This window comes from Perna viridis, chromosome 6 (genome assembly GCF_037379345.1).
Source record: "Perna viridis isolate PV_CMFRI_1.1 ecotype Kerala chromosome 6, ASM3737934v1, whole genome shotgun sequence".
NCBI classification, from domain to species: domain Eukaryota; kingdom Metazoa; phylum Mollusca; class Bivalvia; order Mytilida; family Mytilidae; genus Perna; species Perna viridis.
In genome coordinates this window covers 3,281,403-3,291,004 of record NC_142450.1, presented here as the reverse complement: position 1 = coordinate 3,291,004, position 9,602 = coordinate 3,281,403, and positions in this window count along the sequence as shown.

Sequence of the window (9,602 nt, the reverse complement as noted above, 5' to 3'; positions counted from 1 at the left end):
CATCCCCAGCAAACAAACACAACGGTGTTTCTAAAATTTACAGGGTGTTTCATTTTGTTGGTAGGTTACATAAGGATGATTTCATTTGTATCCCGGGTAAAGAAAATTTATGGGTCAGTAGGGTCAGTAGAAAGAGAAATTCCCTTTTGACTTTCGAGATTTTCTAAAGTATCGTCGATATCGGATGGAAAACCTAATGTGTTCCGAATAAACACCTACTCAAAGGGAGATAAATGTTGACAAAATGTTGGTCCGCAAGTCGGGAATAATTTAAAACAGTTAGGTTTTGTCGAAATCAACAGGTCGGAATCAAATAAAAATATGGGTTAAAATTCCGAAATGTCATTTATATAGCCAAAATATTACATTATAGGCTGAGCCTGAAAACATGAAAAAGTCTTTATATCACATATAAAAATAAATTAATACAGCGATAATGAATATGATACAGAAACCAACGATAACAAATATAAAACTGAAAGTAGATTAACTTTCGAAAAGTTGATATGTTCCCAGTAAACCGAAATCGACTCTGTCAGGTTATTTTAATCGGGTCACAAACATTACGCTTTTCAGGAGGGAAGGTTTTGAACTTTCGTCTTCTGCGTTATTAAATAATTACAACGTTGTTCTTTCTTAATAGATTTAGGAAAAATAAAACTCTTGTTTGCATATTTGCAAACCTAAATAAAAAAACTAAACTCATTAAAATTAACCGAAATGAAACATACAGACAAAAACTAACTAAATGACACGAAGGAATAATCAAAAACATTTAAACAAAGTTTTTTCAGACTTAAGGTTTTATATGAATTTAATATTGATAGTTTTACTTATATCTGTTAGAATATTAGTTTTGGTTCAGAAATTGGATATCGATCGGTTGCATACAGTGGCAATAACTCCTTCGGGGGTCTCCGTCTACTTACTATGTCCATGAGATTCATATCAATTAACTTGTATTCCTCTATTATTGGTTTAGGTTCCAAAGGAATTAAAATTGATGACATTGTAATTCTAATGGCCGTTTTCAAAAATTGTTTAAGGCAGTCACTGTAAAGGATATATACGGCTAAATGGCAGGTAAATGTTAATGAGAAGAAATATCAACCTTTGTAATTCAAATTATGCCTATCAATGGTTCCATCCATTTACTACGTTTAACAATACATTATTCATTTTTTCTGCTCTGATTACCTTTCTCGACAAATCATCATATTTCATCGTTCATGATTTGCATTATCATAATGCTTTGAAGCATTATTCAAAGGGAAAACCATGATAATTCAAAAAAGGTCATCTATACAGAAAGCAGAATGATGTGCTGTCATTTATTCAAACTGACAAATATAGTACAAAAGCTACGAGGGGCTCTATATTGGCCTCCAAACGCGCTCCATGAAAGAACATATGATTTTCATAGGTATTCCAGATAAACACAAAATCAAAGAAAGGGCAGAAACCGGTGATTTTATAAAATAATTAATGACAGCGCAACTCAAATTATATAGCCTTGTAGATTTCTATAGAGCTCACCCTTTTATTGAAGCGAGGGAACAAGCCGAGACTAATCGTATGACGGTTCAAGACTTGCAACGACAGAGTCCGTATGGAAGAGTTATCAAGGGAACCAAGGTTATAGCGGTAATCAAAGAATATAATCCAGGGACAAAGACCAGACATGGAAAACAGACACACACAACAAAGAACATAAAGTAACTAAAATCATACACACAAAGTAACAAAAGTAAATGAGCAACTCGGACTCCACCAAAAACTGGGAGCATGGAAAAACGCGAATATTCTGATTTTTTTATACTCGTTTTCTTCTGCGTTGTACGAACTAAACCGAACATACACGAGCAAACTGTTGGTGTTTTCGATAGAAAGAAGACCCCTACTTTTCTGACAGGACCCCACTGACAAGAGCAGCTTGTAGATGTTCGTTATAGGAAGACACACATAACCTTCTGTTGCACATAGTAAATTTCTTTGCTTTAATTTTAAATATATGTCTGCAACTGTCCCCATCTTTTTATAAGGGTCTTCTTTCTATCTTGGCGTTTCAGCGTTTATGACTTTGTATTTCGTAGTCGCTAATCTTTAATTCTACTTCTGTAATTGTACCTGTTTATAAGTATTAGTGTCGTTTTCAAAGTGAAAATCCCGCATATACAAATTTTCTCATAATGATAATATATTTTCTAGAAAATTCACCAAACAATATTTCTTGGAAAATATTATGGGACACGACTCCTTATTCCAAAATAATATTTTGTATATTTTCATTGACGGTTATATAATCACCTTACTCAACGACAAAGAAGGATATATATATATATTTGGTTTGGGAATTTTCATACACATTAGTATTGGTTTAATATTACCTTGATTTAAATCAAATAAAATATGTCTCTGAATAAATGAATGATTAAATGAACACACATATCACAGTAACAAGAAACATCAAAACAAAATTTGCTGTCATTCATAATAATTTTGTCATTTTCGATTATTTTTGAAATTATCTTTTAACGTATGTTTGCATGATATAAAACTGATTCTTTTCAATTTTTTTTTCCGAAAAAACATTTCATCATTATATCATATTCGAATAAATTTATCGAAATAAATTCGAATTGAATGCAATATTTTCCATTTTATAACTTCGAGGTGTTGTACACGTAAATCGACGCGAGAATGTAGCTTTGTGGTCTTTCGATAATCGGGTTAACCCGTTAGTCGCACGCACTACAAACAAATAATGACTGATACATTGTGTGAACATTCACGGTCGTTCCATGACTGATACAGACAAAAATCTAAACAATGTTAAGGTTGTGTTAGTCAAAAATGTCAATGTCAAGGTGTTGTAGGGTTAAGGTAGACGAAATGTGGTCAACTCAACGCACAAAACACAAGATATACTTCGATGTTTTAAGACTGTCAGTTACAACGAATGTTTTTGGTCAGTTAACAAAGTTGTGTTTAAAATGAACATTTTAAGTTTTTAGGGGTCAAAATATTAGTAAGCAAACAAAATGGATGCTGAAGTAGACATTATTTCTAATCCTAATTCACATTTTTATCGTGTTTGTTGCATCAATTAAGGCTGAACGTATTCATGACAGTGTTTTCTTTACATAAAATGTTGGAGTTAGCTTTTTTTAAGAATAATCATGGGAATCAAGGTTATAACGGTAATCAAAAGAATGTAAACCAGGGACAAAGACCAGATATGGAAAATACATATTATAATCCACTCACATAATTTCTTTATCTAATTTTGTCTGTGGAAATAATAATAAATTAATTACCCCTTACTATGATATTAATTATCTTAATCTATCAAACACCTGATCAGCAGGAGTCTTGGAAAGATGGCTAGTTACACGTGTCTTGTCGTGTCTATTGAATCAATTTAGTCTTATAAATTACCATTACGTATACATGACAGTGTTATCGTCACATAAAATGTTTGAGCTAGCTTATTTTGTGCTATTTCCCTTACCCTTTGACAACGTTAATGGTACACATGTTTCCGGAGCTATTGTTTGAATAGCATTATAATTTAAAATGTTCAACACTCCTTTTAGCCGGGGATCTAATATAATAGGTAGCAAACAATTGATAACTTTACAGTTCTTCAAAGAGATAGAAATCCTAATTTAAAACTTCTATAAATATCTTTGAACATTTCACTATTCTCTTCTAAACAATATACATTCAACAGCAGGCATAGTTAGTAACATAATTATTTTAGAGGCTACTTTGGTGCACTTTAGATGAATATCAGAAGCATTAGTTTTGCTATTGAACTCGCTTAAAAAAGGCAAACAAAACTGAAAGTTTTTCTTACATAAAGAAATTCAAACAAATATAATTTTCAATTCATATAAAGATGTGAAAGTCTGAATTTACCGGCTTCTTTTACCACAAGTAAAATAATCAAATTCAAGGAATATTCTTCTGTTGATTGTCCATTATCCGATTAACTACCTTAGAAAGGTCAACAGGTAATGGGCATTTAATCAAGCAAATTCTATTCTGAAGTGTTATCTGCTTTACTGTATATAATTTCCTATTGAATTGTTAAAGTCCAATTAAAATAAATTTACTTACAACTGACATGATATATGTTCTTTGTGTTTACGGCAATTGTGAAACACCATGTAATGTGGAACCTTAGGCTTGGGAATTTTCACAAATATGAATTGAACTGTTTTTTTTTTATTTTTAGTTTAAAGTTATACGATTGGGTGCAAAGATTAGCTTGTCATGCATTTAGAAATAGTTCCACTGTTATCGAAATAAACTCGTATTGGTAGAAAAGCGAAAGTTGCTGAATACTGATTATTAAATTTGCCTGTGTCAAGTAATCATCTACGATTATTATTATTATTAGTATTATCATATACAATGTCTCAGAATGTGACGACTCTATTCTCTACAGTGCTTCTATGAGTTTACGTTATCTTCCCTGTATCAATTTATATATATATATATATATATATATATATATATATATATATATATATATATATATAATCGATCGAAGACAACATGTGTAAAAATTGTCGATAATGCATACTGTGAAATACTCTCGGTAATTTCAATTCCGGATTTTCTCCCGCCAAAACCGCACAAAATATTACAACGCCGTTCACAAAATTCAAAATGTTTGATGAAATTTTAAACGAAATATGAAAGAAATCTATGATATTCATATTTTTATCAATATGATGTATTTATCTCAACCACAGATGAAATGAACATGGGACGTTTGTACCTGTTTCATAAATCATTGTTAAAATTGTCCATAGTGATGGTAATTGATTTACACTAAATAGGTCACATATGATAACCACACGGTGCTCGATTTTTATTTAACGAAGGTGGAAATAGTGAATATTTAAAAAATAAAACCAAAAACTAACAAAACAAAGCAAATACAACTCCACCTAGATGAAAGGTGTCCGCTTAAGGCAATCCAATAATCTTTAGTAACTGACAAGAAAATCCTTATAAGCCCCTTAAAAACAATATTATACATCATTATAAGAAGTTAATTATATGATAATCATAGAATCATTTGTATATACTACAATGTATCATTTATTTATTATTTTAATCATACATGTTAAGTTTGGGTTTTGGTTCGTAAAAAAAACACAATGTATCATAGAATATTCATGCAAAAAATATTAGTTCATGTCAACCGAATATTTTCTTATCTTTTTATGCATGATTCAAATTATAATAATGTATTGCAGGTTTTGATGTAGATCATAGCAAACTTATAAGATTAGCATGTAGATAATTCAAGAAAAACCATGTTAAAAACAGGATAGCATAAATTGGTTTAGTCACCGATCGTGTAATCTTTAACATTTCTGAACGTTTTGTAAAAATGATTCAACTTAATGTATCGTTTTTAACAGACGTAGCATCTATTTGTGCATACAATAATATTCAAAGGAACCAAACTTGTTCAAAATGAACATCAAAAATTGAGATACAAGTTGAATGTAAAATAAAGGGGAATGTCCAGAAACATCAAAAGTAGCCCCAAAATTTAATTGTTTAAAACAAATTTGGCAACCACCTAATTTACATGTTGAATATATGCCTTCTAAACTTTCTGTCTTGTTAATGCATGTTTGGTACTGAACTGTAGATAAAAATAAAGCAAAATGACAAAAACAAGCAAAGCTTATTTCATGAGAATTTTTATGTAGAATATAAAAAATAACATTTGTCTAAAAAGTCAACATTTACACAAAAATAGCATTCTGAATTACAAAACTCCTGGCAAAAGACTTTGTTTTACAAAGCTTGCACTCTATATTTTTAGATTAAAAAACCTACCCTGCATCTATTCATTTTTTGAACCTGTGTTGAAGAAGTAATTATTTTATGCACCCATGGTGAACAAATTATGACACATTATTTTTTTTCTGTAAAATAAATTTTTAGCTTTAAATTTTGCAAATAGAACATTTCAAATAATTAGTTGAAGTTTTCCTTAAAATAATGGAAGCGAATATTAATATAATATTAATGTATGGCCTTTCCAATATTGGCCCTGTAACATGCCAAAGGTATTAATAATGGCCAAGGATGACTGTAATGGACCGATGCAGTGCCGAGGGCCATTATTAATACGAAGTGCATATTACAGGGTTAATATGGAAAAGGCTATGCATTGATACTTTTATTAACCAACTTTATTTCAGGACATAGTCAGAATCTATTGTCAATACATATGATTTCACTTTAATTAAAAGTTCATATCTCAATGAATCAAATATTTATGAAAATAAATCATTAAAGTTTTGTTGTCTTTTCCAATAACACCCCTTCCCCCCAAAAAAAAATCGTAAATTTATAGACAAGTACAAGATTAAGATCATGAGTTAATTAATCACATGACCAGTCCCCCGATACCCGACATCTCTATAACCATGACTTTTCAGACGTCCATAATTTACGAAATATTTGGGTTTTTTCCGTCATCGTTCTTGGGTTTATTGATACTGTCCTATAGCTGGTATGGGACCCAGGAAATTTAAAAAAAAACAAATGGTTTGGCCATTTCTTACGTAAAAACCGTGTTTTTAAGTGCATTTTGATCTGGAATCAAGCTATTTTTGTTGGAAATCTTTTAAGAGAGCGCACAAGTTAAGTGAGTAAAAAGAGAAAAGAAATGTACTTTGAAGATTAACACCTCGATTCGTGCAAAAGAATGAGATTTGACAGCACATTTCGTCTTTGAAAACCACTAAAACACGGAAGTCGCCTTTGTTTTTTAGCATTTCTGTATAGAAAAGTATTTGCTCCCGCTTCGAGAATTCATTTCGAGTTGCCTTTTTCCAAGAACCCCCCTTCCCCCAAATCGTAAATTTAAAGCTCAAGATTAAACATACCTAATATTTCAGTGTATCTAGTACCAGCACCATCATTCAGCAACCTTAAATATCCTAACCTAATTAATTGAATTATTAGGCATGTACGGCATTTTGATTTAGTTCATAATGGCCACGTATTGATGCCCTGTTTTGAAATTCGTAATGCAAGGCTGTGATGTCTTAATGACCGGCTGTAGGAATTTCCAGTTCGTAATGACCAGTTGTCGAAATATTTGGTTCATAAAGGTTGGGCATTTCTATAAATATTGGTGTAAGTTGGTTGATAATCTAATATTTTTTAATCGACAACATATTTGTTCAGTGTGGTGGACGTGTTTTTCAACAAACGGTCGGCATTCCAATGGAAACAAATTCTGCTCCTTTACTTACTGACCTATTCCTTCACTCTTATGAGGCTGACTTTATAGCTGATCTGATCAGAAAGAAAGAATATCGTTTGGCTAGATCCTTCAATCTCAGTTTCTGCTATATAGATGATGTACTATCTTTAAACAATCCTAATTTCGGAGATTTGATACATCGCATCTACCCTAAAGAACTTGATAAAAAGGAAACTACAGACACTGTGAAGTCAGCCTCATATTTAGACCTACACTTAGAAATCGATGGTAATGGAAAATTATTGTCCAAACTTTACGACAAACTTTACTTTCATTTCATCTGTGGCAACATCCCTTCAGCACCTGCGTATGGAGTGTTCATATCACAACTCATACGTTATGCCAGGCTTGCCGAAACTACGCAGACTTTTTGAATCGCGCTAGAAATCTAACAAATAAACTTCTGGAACAGAGTTATGTTGCTATAAGATTGAATTCATCACTACAGAAGTTTTATGGTCGTCATCATGAACTCGTGGGTCGTTATGTTGTATCCATCTGCCCCATGAAAACTGATTTATTCAACGGGTCATAGTTTTTCTTTCCTCGTTTGTCTACCCCGGACTTTACTTTTTATGAGCAACTCGGAGGGTGTTTCTAGAAAAGCAGAGGACGCTTACCCTACCGGTGCACCTGGTCCATGCCCCCAGGTTTTAGTGGAGTCCGAGTTCCTCATTTGCTTTTGTTACTTTGTATGTATAATTTTAGTTACTTTATGTTCTTTGTTGTTTATGTCTGGTTTCCATGTCTGGTCTTTGTCCCTGGATTACGTTCTTTTGATTATCGCTATAACCTTGGTTCCCTTGATTACTCTATCAAATATTATTTGTATCACCTCCTGTATTGTTATGGATGATCTTAATTCAGTCAGTATTACATAAATATCGGTAGAAATACCACAGCGTCAGCAGTGTGATCATTTAAATACATAAAAACGACCAACCGTGAAAACAGGAAACAGATACGATCTACTTACACAATGTAGAGATTCGAATAAAATATTAAATATCAAGATTGAAGATAAGGACAACAAGAATGCATCAATAAGTAAAGCAGTAGCATTATAAAAGGGGAGTGACTTCAGGTTCTCAAAAACGGTAATCATGCCCTGTCCAGAAAATGGTATTCATTATCAAAAATCTTTATAAAATGTGTATCATTCTTTTTTTTTCTTCATTTTTTAAGTTTGTGTTTAAAGAAAAAATGTTTCCTGACAATATATATTTGTTTTGTCTTTGACTGTTTACGGAAATGAACCAATATTGATTTTCCATATCATGATGCAACCTGTTTAAACCGAATCCTTTTTAACTTTTTAATGTGTGTAATTTTGACAAATGTTCGGTTAACTGAGGTTCAAAATATAAATAAATACATTCAAATTAATGGATGTAAAGTTACTTTAGAAGGTGTCGGGGTTAAGATAAGTTTTAGGATTTCTAATGGTCCGATGTAAAGAGACTTTAGAAGGTGTCGGGGTTACGACATGTTTTAGGATTGATTATGGTTCCGTTTAAATTCGTTTCACTGTACACATCTTACCATTGTTATCTAAGTCAGTCGTCACTCAATTGTCATTGCACTTAAGAACTTGTCTTTTTTACAATAAATTGTCTGTGACGTGATTAAAAGAAAGTAAAGTATTAAAAAATGTGGATAAAAAAGAGGTACAGTAAATTTGTCAAAGCGGAAGTGTTTAACTTAATCATTAAAATAGTTTTCTATTCATCAAATTCATTGTTTGCAACCATCGCTGCCTCAATTTTATGATTGATTCAAACTGTTTTGAAAGAAGTTTGAATGTCCCCTCCGGATGAAATCGGTATATAGTTGCAGGCGCGGATCCAAGGACTGGCGTACCGGTCGTACGCCCCCCCCCCCAAATCGGTAAGAAAAAATAATTCACCACTAGTTTCACCCCATAATGTTTTTGCCTTGCTTTGCACGGCATTTAATTCAATTAACGTCCCCCCTAACTTAAACCCTGGATCCGCACCTGAGCTGAGTTGGGTTTTCTGTTATCACTTATAATCTATCTAAAAACATCTCATAATGACAGTTATCGTTTAAATCGGCAGGAGCATATTATGAAAATATGTTCGTTCGTCCTATTTAGGATAAAGAGTTCCTGGTAGAAGAAAACTTATTCCATGGTTGTTAAACTCAGAAACATTCAGAAGCATCAATAATGGGTAAATTCATATGTATACACCATAAATACGACAACATGGCTTGAACATGGAAACAGAGACAATTTACAATTACGCAATGTAGTGAACAGAATAAAATGCTA